We start from the raw sequence: 19,019 nt of genomic DNA, 5'->3' as shown, positions 1-19,019 counted from the left end.
TTGATCGGCCAAGTGACCCGACACAGCTGACACTAGGGCTGGGCGATTATATGACCGTTGATCTCGATTAATTTGAGTTGGATCACAGTGATCCGCTATTAGCATATTTCCTCGATCAAACATGGCGGAACTGTTGGAAGTTAGCGCAGTAGTAAACAGCAGGTAAGTGACGATGCTCGGTATAATCCTGCACGGAACAATTCACCTTTATTGACCATGATCGTGTGTGTGTCTCTCAATGGCGTATATGCAGTATCACAATATATATTTGGTCTAAAGGTGATAATAAAAGATGGGTTACAAGTCCTTTGGTGTTTGTGTACAATAACTTATTTCCTGACGTTGCAAACAACAACAAATCTACAAAAAATATTCTGTGATGATAAAATATATCAATCCAATCAATTTAGTATCGACTATATACTGAGCCCATTCTTGGTATCGTTATTGTCGATATTTGTATCGATGTGGCCACAACGGCTGACAAGAGCTGTAGATTAGCGGTTAGCATGGCTTCTTGTATCCTACGGTGTGTAGTGATAATACTTGCAGTTTATGTGCCGCCATGGAGGCGAGGATTAGTTGAGTTTGAGTTTATGTGGAACATGCATGCATACAACATGATACATCCCAATTTCCAGTTTCTCTATTCAACATGTTCGGAAAGGAGTAGGAAAAAGCAGACCTTATTTAATCCTACCCCCTTTCTTTTACATAGCAATTGCTAAAACAGTTGTTCACTTCCTGTTCTCAATTTATTCACAATATACTCAATAGGTAATAACAATAAAAATAAATAAATAATAATTGGTAAAGTAAGTTATATTTAATATGGTGAGATGAGTAAGATTATCTTGAAAAATAATGGATGGATTAAATAAATACAAAATGTGCATCATGGTTCTTCTTTGTACTTTGTAAACACTTTAAGTTTAATAAAGAGTTTCTTGAAGTGGATCATATTACTACATTGTTTGATTTCTTTGCTTAATCCATTCCATAATTTAATTCCACATACTGATATACTGAAGGTCTTAAGTGTTGTACGTGCGTACAAATGTTTTAAATTAAAAAAAATTCTAAGATTATATTTCTCCTCTTTTGTTGAGAAGAATTGTTGTATATTAGACCGTGTCATCAACATTGGATATCACGATATCAAGATAGTATTAAAAGCCCTATCATAGGCCAAATTGACATCATTTGTATCGTCCAACCCTGATTTGTATGCCTTTATGCTTTTGTAATGCATGAATTTGAAAGAGGCTAATAGTTATTTTAAGATTGATTGATACTCTCAATAATCTACACTACTTTGCTTTTGACCTTTCACTACAATGTTCTTTCTTCGGGGCCCATCATGTCTCCCACAATAGGAAGCACAGTATGTGCTGAATAGTGTGATAAACTGTGCAGACTTTCATGCATTTCAGCAGAACAAAGACCATATTTAGCAGATATTTTTGGAACGCAAATCTCGTTCATCAGTCCGATGACGGGTGTGTGCAGGCTGAGGGTTTCTCTCGGTCGGGTTTTAAATGGACGCATTGTTGATAGACTAGAGCTTTTTCAAATTGTCTTTATAGTTGTGAAGCCCCCTCGGAATTTATTTTACATGCAACACTTTGGATGGACAAAGATTAATAGATTACAGATAAAGGAATATCTGTTACCATGTCTGAAAAATATACACAATACATAATAAGTAATAATAAGGGAGCTCAAACATTGTAACTGCCGTATTTTCCGGACTATGGTACATAGAAGAAAAAACATTTTTTTTCCCATATATTAGCCGCACCGGACTATAAGCCGCAGATATACCTTGTGAAATGAGTTATTTACACAGACATTTTTTGTAAATGTTTATTTACATACCTTAATTGTTTCCAAAAGGTGTCTGTAACACGGCAGTAAAACGGCTGATCAAACAAAACACAAGTCATCGTCATGGACCCAATAGCTGCGGAAGCTAGCTCTCCGATCAACTATACAGACTTAATAACTTCACTGTGATGTCTTGGTGAATTTACTGAGGCATTTGCAAAACTGAAACAATATAAAAAGAATGCCGTTGTAAGTTATTAATACTAACACAGACACTCGTAAACGTGTTAGCATATTAGCCAATGCTAACGAAGCTAGCTTGATTACATTACGATAGCGCGTACAAATATGCATGAAAACACTCCTGCAGACATCACACACGAGACACTTTAGTAAGTAAGAATTGTTTTAGTTATATTGTAAAACTTATGAGCGTTGCCTGGAGTGATGGATGAAGAATCATTTTGAGCAGAAACGCTATGGATGGTTTTACTTCCGGTTTAAGGCATTAAAACAGGAAGTACATGTTCAACCCGGAACACCTGCAGCGAGCGAACTCGCCCAAAAAATGGCGCCACAGCACCAACAATAACACATAATTTCAGTGTCTCTGCTTGGGTTGAATGAAAACGATTAAACCCAAAACATTATCAACGTTAGCGTAGAAAAATCCATAAATTAGCTTCACCGTTTTATGAGCTGCAGGATTGAAACCGTAGGAAAAAGGTAGCGGCTTATAGTCTGAAATGTACAGTATATTGCCTCCTCCATATACTTTGTAGGGATCTAACCATATGAAAATGTAATATCACGGCTATAGTTATTGTCGCAATATTGTTCAATGGGCTCAAAATGTACTTACAGTATACACAAGCATCCTGAAACATTTTACTTGTTTTTTAAATAAATAGACCCACTGTTAGAAAGCTCACTATTTTGCATGTTTTGTGTTCACAGATAAGACTGTTCTGGCGTCTTAATCTGTTGAGCGGTCCTTGAACGCACCATAAAAACACCTCCAAGTATATATTGATGAAGAGAACACAGTGTGTAGGTTCAATGTACAGAATTGAATATCTTAGCTCTTCAACGGTAACGTGTTTATATACTAGTCTAGATTGGGGTATGTCCTTTCCTAATGAGGAAAGACGTTAATATCTCTTGTTTTCATGTTAGCATTTAAGCTAGCGCTAGTCAGTCCAAGAGTTTATCAAAGTGCAGTTATCAATCATGATTTTCCCATTATTTCTATTTAAAACGGTAACACCAACCATCAAGAGTTTTACCGTGGTTATCATTATTAATGTTTATCGTTTAGGGATTTTATATTACGGTTATTGTCACCAATATTATCACGGTATTGTTAAATGTGCTCCAACTACTCATACACACACTTATAACAAAGTTTTATTTAATAAATTAAATACAATAAATACCCAATAAACTTTCTTGGCAGAAGAATATATAATTATTATTAATAATATCCATCCATCCATTTTCTACTGTTTGTCCTTTTCGGGGTCTCGGGGATGCTGGAGCCTATCCCAGCTGCACTCAGGCGGAAGGCGGGGTACACCCTGGACAAGTGGCCACCTCATCGCAGGGCCATTTTAATTATTAATAAATAATACCAATTAATGATTTTATAATTATATTGTTCTGGCTGTGTTAGAGACATATTTTTGAGTGTTTAAATATGTTTATCTTCTACCGTTTTAATTTGTAAAAGTTTGTGTTTTTCAATGGTTAAATAAAACTTGTGTTGGTTGCATCACACAAATGTACTGTTGTCATATCGCTTCCAGTATCGATCCATCCCTCTGTCTAAGAAAGCACCGTTTGTACGTTAAATGTGCACAATTTCCTATTTCAGTCGCTCAGACAGTAATGTGTTTATGCAAGTTTAGATTGGGGGAATGTTGCGTTTTAACGGGGGAAAGGTGTTAATGGCTCTTGTTCTCATTTTAGCATTCAAGCCAGTAAATGAGCAGTGTCACTGCCCTGATTGCCTTATTCTTGATTCCTTTGCCTATTTTTTTTTTTTTTTACAACTATTGGTGACTCCTTTCCTCTGTCAGCTGTAGCTGTCGGGGGATGGGCAATTGTCAGCCCATTCATAAACAGATGCTGTCTGCGGTGTGTATGTGTGTTCTCTCCAGGAGGCCCCACCATGCTCCGCTGTTGTTGTTGTTGAACCTAGAACCATCTGCTGAAGCACTTGAAGCTTGCAAGGAGCTGTGGGAGGTGTGGGAACCACGGGGAGGGGTTGGAGCAGCATTTACATTTTTATTTTAATAAAGGGCCTCTGAAAGAAACGCATATCAAATGTGAAGAAGTTCGGACTTAAGAACTTTCAGTTTTGGTTAATTTTGGTGGCGCCAGTGGACCGAAGCGGTAGTGTTTTGCCAGAAAAAGACCACATTTCCCATGAGGACTAGCTGACATGATGTCGGCTAATATTGTCACAAATATTCTGTCTCTAATGGCTATGCTGATGTTAAATAGCAGACACTATCAAGAAACGATCTTGGATGGCCCTACAAACATGGCGCTACTACCAAGAATGTATCGGGGCGGATGCAGGTTTTTTCGAAGAAAGTAGTGTGGAACTGTGAACTATCAAGCTGGTGGCAATTTATTGCTATCGTGCAAATTTCCGATAGCTAACATTAGCATTACAATTTTGATTTGAGCATAGAAAATCACTTACTAGTTTAGCAGGAACAGAGCCAAGGCCGCATCACGCCAGTGAGTGATAGCCGGGGCAATGTTGATCCTTGACTGTGCTTTTATCCGGTTAGCCTCCATTTTTCTTTTTGTTTCCTCAGACTAAACTTTTCGTTTCTCTGGTTGTTTTGTAGTTTCGGCCATGATAGCAGTAATTGCACGAAGGCCTTTTTCTTTTTTTAGCTTTCTGGTGGCAAGTAGGTGTTTGCATCGACTTCCATTTTTTTAACGAATGGGGAAGGGGGTGTGATGTATGCCGTAAATCAAGTCAGAACATTTGTAGTTTTTTGTGTGGCAGGGTTCCTGCCCCCCTCCTCAAAGTCTTTAAGTACCAGTAAAAACCTCCTCAGGTCATGACAGGGGTGTCATTCAACTAGTTGTAAGTCCATGTATCATCCCAAAACTCATGGAAATACTTTATGAAGGTTGAAAAGTTACTTAGTGTTGCTATAAATAAATATGAGGGTTAGGAATCGTGCAGTAACTTGCAATAAAATACTACTGAAATGTTTTGTCAACAATAAAGGTATAGCCGTAGAAGAGTAAGACGTGCTTCCACACACTTGGCGCTAGTTTCTTCTTTAATGGAGGGCTCCCATCACTCATAAAATGATAAATCTACAAAAGTTGCTAAACCTGCTTTGTGTTATTCTCTGGCAGACCAGGGGCCGTACTTATCAAGCTTCTCAGAATTACTCCTAAGAAGTCTGCTAAGAGTTGACTTAAGAGTAAATAAATTATTCGCTGAAAGCTGCACTTAAAAGTTAGTTATCAAGCGTCTTACTCACACTTTCAGCGAAGTGTAGGACTGAATCTTAAGTGTCACACTCACAGCTGAATTACGACATTACTATGTGCCGTAAATGGAATTTTAGGTGACGTCATTTCTGTGTCCATAGAAATGACCAATCACGAAAGGGAATCCGTTGTCTAAGAATAAAGAAATATCTTGGAAATATTTAAGTGGACAATGGGAGTGTATATTTTGACAATAAACAACAAAATAATACAAAAAAAACTAGTCCCCGCCGGCACTCACGCTACCGCTCCCTCTCTTCTGTCGCCCACACACTCACTGACGTCACTCACCTCACGGCCACACACATACGCTACTGTCATAACATTTTCTTTCCAATTCATTAATTAGGCAACTAATTTGAAACTGGTGTGGGTGGCTCTATATATACTAGCCTACTGCAGCCACATGCAGAAATCAACATGGAATCGAAAAGTATTAAATCTGTGACAAAAATAATACCCGCTCCGTCTAAACGATACCGTTTGATCAGCTGCTCGTCATCAAACAAATCCAGAACATCGTTCCGCTCCCTGAATGTCTGCGCACGTCTCTCTCGCCTCAGTGCCATCCCCTGCTGGCAACTCCTAACCACTTAAGACACCTCTGAAGGCCTCTTAAATATCGTGGAGAGTAGGAGAGATTCTTAGACTTAAGAACGTTGATAAAAAGCTTTTATTCTTAAGTTTGAGAGTAGGACTAAATTTCGCAAATTCTCAGGACTTAAATGTAAAATGGCACTCTAAGAAGCTTGATAAGTACGGCCCCAGGTGCGTTATATTTATGAGTGAGGATGAACACAAAGTGCCAAATCTATTAATAAATGAATGTATGGGAAACACTGGGACGGATCAATTCTAGAGCAGGGCTGCGTATGAATGTTTTGTATCAGTAGATATCGACAATTATTGATATTTTTTATGACTTGTAGAAAATAAGGAGCAAGAGAAACATAAATGTTAACATTTTATTATATTTTATTTACACAATGCCCTCAGCTGTCAAGGCAGAAAGGAAATGTCAACACAAGCATGGAAAACACTCAAGCAATGTCAAATCACATTGAACACTTAACAATAAGCTCTTAAAAATAAGGAATATGTAAGAAATGATTCATAAAGTGTAAGAAAATAGTGCAAAGTGGGAAAATGTAAACACAGAGAAACCTGAGAACTATTTTCTGCAGTTTTAGTACCAGGATGTTCCGTCTGTGTAACATTAATTTGCCCTGTTAACTATGGAAATGTTTTTTTTGTTATGCAGTAATTATTTAAATATTATGACAATATAAATAATTATTGACATTTTTATGACCTATTGAAAATAAGGAGCAGTAGATCAATATATTTTATTTTCGAATATAACCGTCCTCTGATTATAATCTCTCAGCTATCAAGGCAGAAAGGAAATGTCAACACAAGCATGGAAAACACTCAAACAAAGTCAACAAAATAGTAAAATCACATTGAACACTTAACAATAATCTCTTAAAAATAAGGAATATGTAAGAAACGAAAATAGTAAGAAAATAGTGCAAAATGTGAAAATGTAAACATAGAGAAAGCTGAGAACTATTTTCTGCAGGTTTAGTGGCAGGGGGGGGGGGGATTTTTTATTTTTATTATAATTTTTTTTTTCATAAAGAAATACAATCATGTGTGCTTACGGACTGTATCCCTGCAGACTGTATTGATCTATATTGATATATAATGTATATATTGTGTTTTTTATGTTTATTTAACTAAAAAAAAAAAAAAAAATTTATTTCTTGCGCGGCCCGGTACCAATCGGTCCGCGGACCGGTACCGGGCCGTGGCCCGGTGGTTGGGGACCACTGCTCTAAAGGGTCAGCGCGGCTAAGGTGGTGTGGTATTAGCGCTCTTGCCTTGCATCATTTACAGACCACATTGGTCTGACTACGGTCCCTTTGAAAAGATCCAAAAACTGTCCAGGTGACTTTTCCTCTTTTATCCACAATTTCTTCATTTTGACTTTCTCTTCTCACTCCATGCATAGAATCAAGCAAACTCGATAGTTGATATTGTCACCTGTTTGACTGTTATCAGTGATCACTTCCTGCGTTGCTCGGTTACCAGAGAGCGAGTGCCTTTGCTACCTTACTTGTGCTTTTTTCCTACGAAGAAGAAAACAATGATCAAACGTTTTATCCAGCGCATTTTTTATTGATATCGATGACGTGTCTGTGGCGATATATATTAATATGGTTTTATCGCCCACCCTTGGCGTGTTACTTCGTGGACATTGACAATTGTCTCCCATAAAAATTAGGTCATCCGTCTGCCATTGCATGAATCCTGCCTGCTTGTTTGGGTAAGGGTGTCCATTAATCCCTGCGAGTGGACGGTCTCACCTCACCAACCACAGGCTTTGCATACAAAACAAAGAGAGCGAGTCCACAGGTCACAGGATATTTGAGGTGACCACGACCTGAAGCACTTTGCTTCTGTTTGTGATCTCTTCTAGAGTCACCACTGTTGTTCCAACAGTCCAAAATGGCGCCATTAATTGCATGTTTGCAAGCAGAATGATCAAGGGAAAGCCACAAAGGATGACATGAATGCTTCCGTCAGACTTGATGAGCCAGCTATTATGATGATGTTTGAATAGTTGCAAACAGTAGAGCGCTGTCTCTGCTTGTGTGTTGTCATACATCCTTGCATTTAATAAGAACTCTGTCTGTTTTGGTCACCGGGGCTAGTGCTGTTGTAATCCCGTTAATGGATTAGATTAGCATCTGCAGCGGCCTTCTGCAAGATGAGTGCTAACCAAAAGGAAAGGTCTTGTTGACTAAGAGCAAGTTGGGAAAATGTTCTTTTGAGAGCACAACACTTGTACAACACCAAATATTTTCATTCCGTGGCTACAAACTACTCTAACATCACAACACATTATGTAGGGCTACAACAATTAATCCACTAAATCGATAAATTTGATTAGACATATTATTTAGATTAACTGTTTGAGTGTAACTAATAAAAACCGTAAACCGCCCAGAACTTCAAACATACAAATATAGTCACTGAAATAGAGCATACATGAGAGCGATGGTGTGTGTGTGCTGTAATCTGTGTGGTGACAAACAGCGGTTATTTTCTGTTTAAGTTTGTTGATTATATCATGTATGTTATTATAATTATATCATGTATTATATCATAATGTTGATTATGTGCATTTATTAGACGAAAAACAAGAATAAAGGTTATGGCTAGCAGAACATTTTTTTATTTAACTATTTTCCCTAAAACACGCATTGAGACTATAAAAGGTGTTTTACCGATTACCTGATTACTTGATTGTTAAAATAATCCATAGCTGCAGCTCCAGTGTTTTGTACACATCTGAAATAGGAATGTAACTTGTTAAAATTGTATATCACGGTTATCGCTCCCAGAATTATCACGTTTATTATCATTATCGCAGTATTGTTGAATGTACTTAAAAAGTTCTGACACACTAAACTCGTAGACAAAGTTATTTTTTTTAAATAACTGAAATACACAGACTGTTAGAAAAGCCACTATTTTGCGTGTTTTGTGTTTCCTATGCTTATGCTAGTATTTTATCTGTTTTAATGGCTAAGCATTTATTGTTTTGAATATTGGTTTGGACTGTAACACTTTTTATTAGAATGAAAAGTGCGTAGCAAATAAGATATATAATTATTATTTCCTGTGGTTGTTGTGGCGTCCTGTTAAGCGGTCCTTAAACGCACCGTAAAAACACCTGTCTCGTATCCCTCGGCGTATAAAATGATCTCTCTAAGAAAGCACAGCTTTTATGCTCAACGTACACAATTGAGTTGCTCGGGCAGTAATGTGTTTATCTAACTTTAGATTGGAGTATGCTATTTCTTAATAGGGAAACATGTTAATGTCTCTTGTTTTCATGTTAGCATTTAAGTGAGCCAGCTGGCGCCGGTAATTCAATGAGTTTATCCAAATGCAGTTATCAATAACACATCATTTTAATTTAAAAAGGTAATACTAACAGGAGTTTTACCACTGTTATCAATAACTGTTTAACGTTACACCCCTAATCTGAAAGCAGGTGCAATAATTCATTTATCACACTTATTATAGTAGCTATTAAGCATGTAAATAATTTCATTTAGGGGACGTTTTTAGTGTACTAGTTTGTTTTTGTCATATCAAACTTAAAGGACACGCGCTCTGTTATCAATCAGGAGTCACTGATTTACTTCTGTAACATGTTCTGAGATCCTCAAGTCAAATGGCAGAGGCGGAAGTTACAATTAAGCCTTTTATTTTGGTTGTTCTCCACAGGGAATCCACCCACAGATGGACAGACTGTGGATGGAAGAGAGTGAGAAACAGAAAGTGTGACAAGGAAGGAGGAGAATAATAATATACAGGACTCGGCAAAAGGTAAAGATCATTTTAAACATTTGATTTTCTGCTGTATGTCAGTTGACTAACATCATTTTACTTTGTTTGAAATCACTAAACTGAAGTTTTAAAGTTAAAGTTAAAGTACCAATGATTGTCACACACACACTAGGTGTGGTGAAATTTGTCCTCTGCATTTGACCCATCCCCTTGATCACCCCCTGGGAGGTGAGGGGAGCAGTGGGCAGCAGCGTAGCCGCGCCCGGGAATCATTTTTGGTGATTTAACCCCCAATTCCAACCCTTGATGCTGAGTGCCAAGCAGGGAGGTAATGGGTCCCATTTTTATTTGATGAGGGAAAACAAAAGCATCATTATTTCAATATAAAAACCCGTCGGATAGGCCCATAAGTCAATTAACCGACGATAAATGAAAATATGGTCTGTAACTTGTCCTGCTTTGATAATTCGCCATGTGCATGCTTCAAGAACATTCACACTTGTCATTGATTTCTGCGGCTGCAGGCGTTTTTACTACAAATAAACAGTATTATTGATAACAGCTGTAAAACTCCAGACGGTTAGTATTACCGTATTAAATAAAATGGTCGAAAAACTGTCATTCATAACTGTACATTGATGCGGACGGACTGGCGCTATCTTAAATGCTAACACGGAAACAACAGACAATGTCTTCCGAAACGCCATTCCCCGATCTAAACATGTTCAAACACATTGATGTTTAAACAAGCGAGATAAAGTATTCTCAACAAAGAAAAGATGTGCTGTTTTTGCACAAAACACACGACAAAGATTCCGTTCAACAGGAAGTGAACTCACATGACATCACATAAACCAGAAGTGAAACAACTGATCAACTTTCACAATTTTAAATACAAGATAAACATATTTAAACATAAAAACAATATGGCTCTTATGAAGCCAGGACAATATTTGTTTCCTCTGCCCAGAAAGTATATTGTCTGTTCATTTTAGTTACAAAAAACTTGGTTAAAGGATTTTGTGTGTATAAGTACTTTTTGAGCACATTCAACAATCATTTTGGTCACGATAACTTTATTTTGTTCATTGATTTGGTTGTGTACAGTACATTCCAAAAGTTTCGACACGCCTTCTCATTTCAATGCGTTTTCTTTATTTTCATGACTATTTACATTGTAGTGACTATTTTCATGACTATTTACATTGTAGATTGTCACTGAAGGCATCAAAACTATGACACCTGTGAAGTGAAAACCATTTCAGGAGACTACCTCTTGAAGCTCATTGAGAGAATGCCAAGAATGTGCAAAACAGTAATCAGCGCAAAAGGTGGCTATTTTGAAGAAACTACAATATAAAACATGTTTTCAGTTATTTCACCTTTTTTGTTAAGTACATAACTCCACATGTGTTCATTCATAGTTTTGATGCCTTCAGTGATAATCTACAATGTAAATAGTCATGAAAATAAAGAAAACGCAAACTTTTGGCCTGTACTGTATATTTGAAGGTCCCCCACCCTCTCCCCAACAGAGACGTAACTTATTTTATTGCTTTTGATTGTGATTTTTATTCAAGTGCAACAGTTTGCTTCCAGAGTATATTTTATTTGTATTGTTTTATTTCACTTTGTATGCAAAAGTACACACTTCACATTGAGAGAAAAAAGTGTCCGGGGGGGCCATGGTGTATGTGTGTATGAATTATATATACTGTAAAAATCCGCTGTACAGTATGTATGTTGGGGTTCCTTTTTTTCAGGAACACTAATACCAAAAGTCACGTCCGATGGAATTCTAAAAACATTACCACCTCAAGAAAACGGAATGGAATTTTACAGTTTTTTACTGAATGGGACACCCAAAATGTACATGAAAATAAAGAAAGGGGGATTTACAATATTAACTATGAACAATAAAACACTGAATATTGACAACATATGAACGTCGCTCCTCTTTACTTCTCAGACCAGCTCCTCGATAGTTGTGTATCTTTTACAATCAAGCAAAACACAACAAAAATGTGAAAAACAGCAAAATATTAATGCAGAGGGTAATAAACACCAACAATATGATACATTATCACGTAAAAAATAATTTTCTGCATCTGTTTCTGACACACCCGTTTCGGGCAGGCTGCTCTGAAAACAAACCCCGCCCACTCTGCTTTGTTCCTCGTCTGAGCTGCTGTGATGTAGATTACCATATAACACCCTTTTAAAAGCGCACATTTCAACCATTGAAATACTTTGTATAGTTCAAGACTTACGGTCATTTAAAAACAGCACTGCCCGTCATAATGGCGGCGACAGTTTTGACATGGCCTGCCCATGGAAGAATGTTTCCAACATTTGCATAGTTAGGTTTCTATCTGTAGTAGCAGTGAAGGTGCACTTTGCCTCTGTTGTGTAGTCGTGCTGTTTTCCCTTCCAACTGCTGTTAGTTTCCACAACTGCTGTCTATGGCCTGCTACTCTTACAACTTTGTGTGTGTTCAGTCCTCTCTCTTTGACCTTGGCCCCACTGCTGGTGACATTTCAGTGGTGACTTCAACATCTTCAGCGAATGCGTTGAAAATGTCTTTTGATTGGTTTCTGAATGTGGTGTGTGAGGTCAGACAGGGATAAAATCAGCATCTTGGTGTTGTGCCATTTGCACATTGCCATTTTTATGTGCGCTACTTCAAGCCTGGAAACACCTCCCCCCTGAGAGTGGCAGCCTTAGACGTGTTATCTTCCTCCAAACACACACACACTTGGCAGTCAATCTTTCAACTCCTGCAAGTGAGATAGTAAGTGCAGAAAGAAGACGCCGTTTTAATGGTTAATAAGGCGTTTGCACACTTGCTAGGTGAGATGACTATGGCCAAGTTAAAGGGAAACTGGACTTTATTTTTGGAATTTTGCCTATCCATCACAATCATTTTGAAATGTATTTTTTTAATGCATTCCAACTATTAAATTCAATCAAAAGTCTTCCTTTAAAGCTTTTAAAACATCCAAACACCTCCATTAAGGTTTTATATACACATTGTAAGTATATACTGTACAGGCCAAAAGTTTGCACACGCCTTCTCATTTCAATGCGTTTTCTTTATTTTCATGACTATTTACATTGTAGATTGTCACTGAAGGCATCAAAACTATGACACCTGTGAAGTGAAAACCCTTTTAGGTGACTTCCTTCTTGAAGCTCGTCGAGAGAATGCAAAGAGTGTGCAAAGCAGTAATCAGAGCTTTTTGAAGAAAACAAGAATATAAAACATGTTTTCAGTTATTTCAGCATTTTTTGTTAAGTAAATAACTCCACAAATGTTCATTCATAGTTTTGATTCCTTCAGTGACAATCTACAATGAAATAGTCATGAAAATAAAGAAAACGCATTGAATGAGAAGGTGTGTCCAAACTTCCGGCCTATAATGTATGTAATGTAGTAACATTCACAATAACATTTATCATTTACATATTTTGATCATTTTAAGCATTAATTTAAAAAACGCATCACAATGTTCACTTGTTTCCCACAACACAACTGATTATTACTCTCTGCCGACTTCATGACAGCCAACAAACATAATAAACATCACTTACTGTACAATGTCTGCTGTCATTAGGACGCCAACTGCTAGGATGTTCGCCGTTTTAGATGAAAATGACTCATACCGTATTTTTTGGATTATAAGTCAGTTTTTTTCATAGTTTGGCCGGGGGTGCGACATATACTCCGGAGTGACTTATGTGTGAAATTATTAACACGTTACCGTAAAATATCGAATAATATTATTTATCTCACTCGCAAAAGAGACGAAGCAAATGTCAGCAATCGACACACACACGTCAACCAATAAGAATTCAGCGGGGGCGGGTCATGGCAGAAGTGCATTGTGCCTCATGGCAGAAGTGCATTGTGGGTCATGGGATGCAAACTGCTGCTATGTCCGCAGCTATTAAAATGGACCATTTTAACATTGGCGGTAACTTATAAAAACTGAGAAGGGCAGAACAAAAATGGCACCGAAAAGGAAATCATATACTGCAGATTACAAGCTGGACGTAGTGATATATGCAGCAGAAAACGGCGATCGAGCAGGAGAAAGAAAGGAAGCAGCGCATACCAGGAGCGACAACGAGGAAGAAGATTTCATCGGATTTAGCGATCAGGAGTGACAGATTGTTTGGTAAACGTATAGCATGTTCTATATGTTATAGTTATTTGAATGACTCTTACCATAATATGTTACGTTAGCATACCAGGCACGATCTCAGTTGGTTATTTATGCGTCATATAACGTACACTTATTCAGCCTGTTGTTCACTATTCTTTATTTATTTTAAATTGCCTTTCAAATGTCTATTCTTGGTGTTGGATTTTATCAAATAAATGTCCCCCCAAAATGCGACTTATACTCCAGTACAGTACAGTATATACTACAGTATATACCGTATTTCCTTGAATTGGCGCCGGGAATATAGTATTCGCCTGCCTAGAATTACAGCCGGGTCAAACTCGTTTCGCAAAATAATTAGCGCATGCTTGGCACTTCCGCCGGGTCAAATATGAGTCATTAAATGACTCCCGCCTCCTGGTGGTAGAGGGCGCTAGTGATCCTTCTTGCGACTACCAGTACTGCAGGAGACAGGTACTGCAGAAGAAGACAACAAGCATGCAGCAATTGTTTGCTTGCACTTTTACCATGGAGGATTACATATCTAAAATAAAACAGTTTTCTAAACTGGACTTTCAATCGAAGCAGGAGGTAATAATTAAAGGAATATCTCCAGAGACTTTTAAAATTGAAGAAAGATGAGAAAGACTGCCTTTGATCAGAAGCAGCTGCACATGGACCCATTTACAAGTAAAGGTAAGATCATAACGTTTTTTTTTATTAAATGTGCTTTTCATGATAAGGTATGCGCCGGAGTGAGAAGAGGTTTTAAAATAATTAGAGCATGCTTGCTCATTCCGCATGGTTTTGGTAACCGCAGGAGTGAGAAGAGGTTTTAAATTAATTAGCGCCCCTGCGGCTATTCAAGGAAATACGGTATGTTTTGTTTTTTTTCTTTATTATGCATTTTCGGCCGGTGCAACATATACTCCGGAGCGATTTATAATCCGAAAAATACGGTAATACTCAAGAAGAAAAGGGGCGTGGACCCAAGCGCCTTTTCGTCTCGTTCTCACCATTCCTGTGTCTAAATTGGCTGTCAAAGTGTACCAACTTGTCGAAATATGTCCTTATCCTTCTACTATCCAGGTGAGAGGCATAATTTATGATCTAAAATAAACTTAAACGAGCAAGGAAACGAGGAAACATCTCATGGCTCGATGATGTAAACATTGGCACACAAGTTTGTGATCACAGCGTTGCTACAGTTTGTTTGTGTTAGCGCTTAAAATAACAATATTACTAATACTTGTTAATATTCAAGTCACCAAAGGTAAATGGAGTATTGTTGGCACTTTTTGAATGGTTATTTATGGGGTTTTATATATTGCATCACTAGGGAGTCGTGACGTCGGCACCACGCAGCCATATTTTTCAAGACCAGTTGAATGTGCATCATAGTGCGTCGGCTTCATAGTACGTCGTCAGAGAAGCCTCTCTAAACATGCAAGGGGCGGGGGTGAGCCAAAAAGGATGCCCCTGTGCTTTGCCTGTCAGGCGCAGAGAAGAGCAAACCGCCGTAACAAAGGCACATCAAAAGAGTGTCTCAAATATATACAGCGCTCTAAAATATACCGGTATCAAGTATATTGTGCTGCCCAATGCTGATGTATTTCTGTTGTAGTTGTAAAAAAAAATAAGAGACCGAGATACATCAAAATGCCAAATATCGGCCCGGCCGATAATCCCTAATCACACTAATACCCCGCCTGTAGTACAGTTATGTTTTCTATGTTAAAGTAGCAGGAGAGTGAAAAAACAAGTTGACTTGACATGCTTAAATGTGTTTCATTGTATCTAATAAACCATATTGTAGCCGCAAAGTATGTGAAACCACTGTTTAAAATGCCACACATTTAGTCGGCCATTTTGAATATTCCGCTCCGAATACCTTTGGTAATTTCCGTAGATTCTACGTCACTGTCGTAACGCTTCTGCACTCTGACCATATTATTAGATCAGTCATACTGGAAATACGCAAAAACTGGAAAGACATGTACTGTTTATCATTCACAATCTTTATGTAAGACAAAAAACACATATGCATGGCTTTTTTTGTGCATTCTTAATGGTAAATACATATCCAACTATTGATTCAACAGATGGAGGGTCCTCGCATTATACTCTCTAAAAACATCCAGAAAGTGCCATCAATACTCCATTTACATGTCGTGACCTGAAAATTAACCAAATATGAGTGATATTGTTATTATAAGCGCTAACGCAGACTGACTATTTTAGCGGCGCATTGATAGCAGTGAACTAACGCTAGCCTACGCTGCTATCGTTGACATGCTATATTCTGCTTCATGGGTGTCAAACTCTGGCCCACGGGCCAAATTTGGCCCGCCGTGTAATTTCACTTGGCCCTTGAGGCGATATCAAATTAACACTAGAGCTGGCCCGCCGATAATATACAGCGGCGGTGCCGCGGTAACACCGCATTCACCGCTAATTCTCATACTTGCCAACCCTCCCGGGAGACTCCCAAATTTCAGTGCCCCTCCCGAAAATCGTCACGTCCGCTTTTCATCCAGTCCGAGTGCTGGCCCAGTCACATATGTGCGGCTTCTGCACGCACACACAAGTGAATGCAACGCATACTTGATCAACAGTGATACAGGTTACACTGAGGGTGACCGTATAAACAACTTTAACACTGTTACAAATATACGCCACACTGTGAACACACCAAACAAGAATGACAAACACATTTCGGGAGAACATCCGCACCGTAACACAACATAAACACAACAGAACAAATACCCAGAACCCTTTGCAGCTCTTCCGTGACGCTACAAGGTGTGTGTGTGTGTAAGGGGGGTTTGGTGGTAGCGGGGGGTGTATTTTGTAGTGTCCCGGAAGAGTTAATGCTGCAGAGGGTTCTGGGTATTTGTTCTGTTGTGTTTGTGCGGATGTTCTCCCGAAATGTGTTTGTCATTCTTGTTTGGTGTGGATTCACAGTGTGGCGTATATTTCTAACAGTGTTAAAGTTGTTTATACTGTCACCCTCAGTGTAACCTGTATCGCTGTTGATCAAGTATGCGTTGCATTCACGTGTGTGTGCGTACAGAAGCCGCACATATCTTGTGACTGGGCCGGCACGTTGTTATAATGGATGAAAAGCGGACGTGACGACAGCTCGTAGAGGACGTTAAATGCAGTGCCTTTAAGGCACGCCCCCAAGACTGTGGTCTGGGTGTACCACTAGATATAATGACTGATGAACACCTTTGTTCAATAATGAAGGTTGCCTCAGCTCAAAGCCTGAGCCCTGACATTAATGAACTAGCATCCAAGAAAAGATAATAATAATACCTGGGATTTATATAGCGCTTTTCTAAGTACCCAAAGTCGCTTTACATGTTTTTCTGAACCCATCAATCATTCACACCTGGTGGTGGTAAGCTACTTTCGTAGCCACACCTGCCCTGGGGTAGACTGATGGAAGCGTGGCTGCAATTTGCGCCTACGGCCCCTCCGACCACCGTCTATCATTCATCATTCATTTCACCGGTGTGAGCGGCACCGGGGGCAAAGGGTGAAGTGTCCTGCCCAAGGACACAACGGCAGCGATTTTTTTTTTTTTTTTAGATGGTAAGATGCGGGGAGCAAACCTGCAACCCTCAGGTTTCTGGCACGGTTGCTCTACCCACTACGCCACGCCGCCTAGATGGCAGGTATCTGGCTTGGGCACATCAGATTAGATCAGTGTGTTGCAAACTGAGCAGTTTAAAGTCCTGAATGGTTGGTTTATTCATTATTTTATTTTCAAATTTATTAGCCTGTGGAAAAAGTTAATGTTGATATTTACCTCAGAAGGCTGCAAATAGAAAAGAGGCATTCAATTTTTATTTCAATTGTATTTGATGTGCCATTGATATTTTCTTCTTCTTATTATTATTATTTGAAACTCAATTTTGCATGTCACTATAAAGTTATATAAGCCTTGCTTGTTCAATATTCAATGCAAAACTTGTTTGGGTCCCTATTAAAAGGTTAATTTGTTCATCCTTGGCCCGTGGCTTTGTTCAGTTTTAAATTTTGGCCCATTCTGTATTTGAGTTTGACACCCCTGTCCTGCTTGGTCTCAAACTTGCTAAAAGGAAATTGTAGATTATAATCCATGCATCTCTCACCTGCTAGTAGACAAATGTGGCTGTGGACCGACAGGCTGGTTCTCTTTCACATCCCTGAGATAACAAAATAGACCCCAAACGACGCTTCATGCAGGAACATTTTTTAACCCTTCATGTGGATTGTGATTGAATCTTCATCTAAACAGAATTATGTGAGCGTCCCGGACGTCAGTTGGCATCCCAGCGAGAGGGGAAATATTACAGTAAGAGTTTGTTTTATGATGGTTAGTTTGTATGTTTAGCACCTAGCAATGCTGCTAATGCTATAGTATCACAATAAAGCTACATCCATCACTCCACTTCTAAAACGTATCGCTCATCCTCTTTGTGTTCGGGCCTACATGTAAATGGAGTATTGATGGCACTTTCTGGATGTTTTTAAAAAGTATAATGAAAGGACCCTCCATCTGTTGACTCAATTATTTACCATTTATAATGCATAAGAAAGTAAAAACATATGTATTCTTTTCTTCAATAAAAATAGTTAATAATAAACAGCACATATCTTTACATTATTTCCAGTATGACTGATCTAATAATATGGTCAGAGTGCAGAAGTGTACTACACTGACGTAGAATCTACGGAAATTACCGAAAGTGTTCGGAGCGGAAAATTTATAATGGCTGACTGAATTTGTGGCATTTTGTGAGGTGGTATTTTCACATACTTTGCGGATTGTAAATACAATTGATATGGTTTAATGGACACAACTTGTTTTTCCACTGTACTGCTACTGTAAACAGTAGCGACTGAAGCAGTATAAAAGTGAGGTGTATGATTGTCCAGCACCATGTATGGAGTACAAGTTGTACTGGATTCACACACCACTGATTCGTCCTGGCTGACCTCTTTGCTCCTTCATACATGTCAGAAGCTGCAGCTGCATTCCACTCACATCAATCTCAAAGATGGGCTTTCTGTCACTCCTTTCTACATTCCATTTCTTTCCTTTCCCCTCCCCGTCCTTATTGTGCTCTTTTTAATTGTCCCTCTTCT

General features: G+C 38.5%; 1 protein-coding gene across 6 annotated transcripts in view; it reads left to right on the top strand.

Moving 5' to 3' along the window:
* The window catches only part of LOC133652122 (trinucleotide repeat-containing gene 6A protein-like), a 98,970-nt gene that overhangs the window by 23,497 nt on the left and 56,454 nt on the right, over positions 1–19,019 (top strand). For 5 of the 6 annotated variants that reach the window (XM_062050531.1, XM_062050527.1, XM_062050528.1 and 2 more), the window contains exon 3: positions 9,655–9,756. The exons of the other annotated variant lie outside the window; for it this stretch is intronic. The gene's annotated coding sequence lies outside the window, so the exon portion shown is untranslated. The remainder of the gene's footprint in view (positions 1–9,654; positions 9,757–19,019) is intronic. 6 annotated transcript variants of the gene reach the window in all.

This window comes from Entelurus aequoreus, linkage group LG06 (genome assembly GCF_033978785.1).
Source record: "Entelurus aequoreus isolate RoL-2023_Sb linkage group LG06, RoL_Eaeq_v1.1, whole genome shotgun sequence".
Taxonomy (NCBI): domain Eukaryota; kingdom Metazoa; phylum Chordata; class Actinopteri; order Syngnathiformes; family Syngnathidae; genus Entelurus; species Entelurus aequoreus.
The sequence above is the reverse complement of the archived record's forward strand: the minus strand, read 5'-3'. Positions and strand labels throughout refer to the sequence as shown.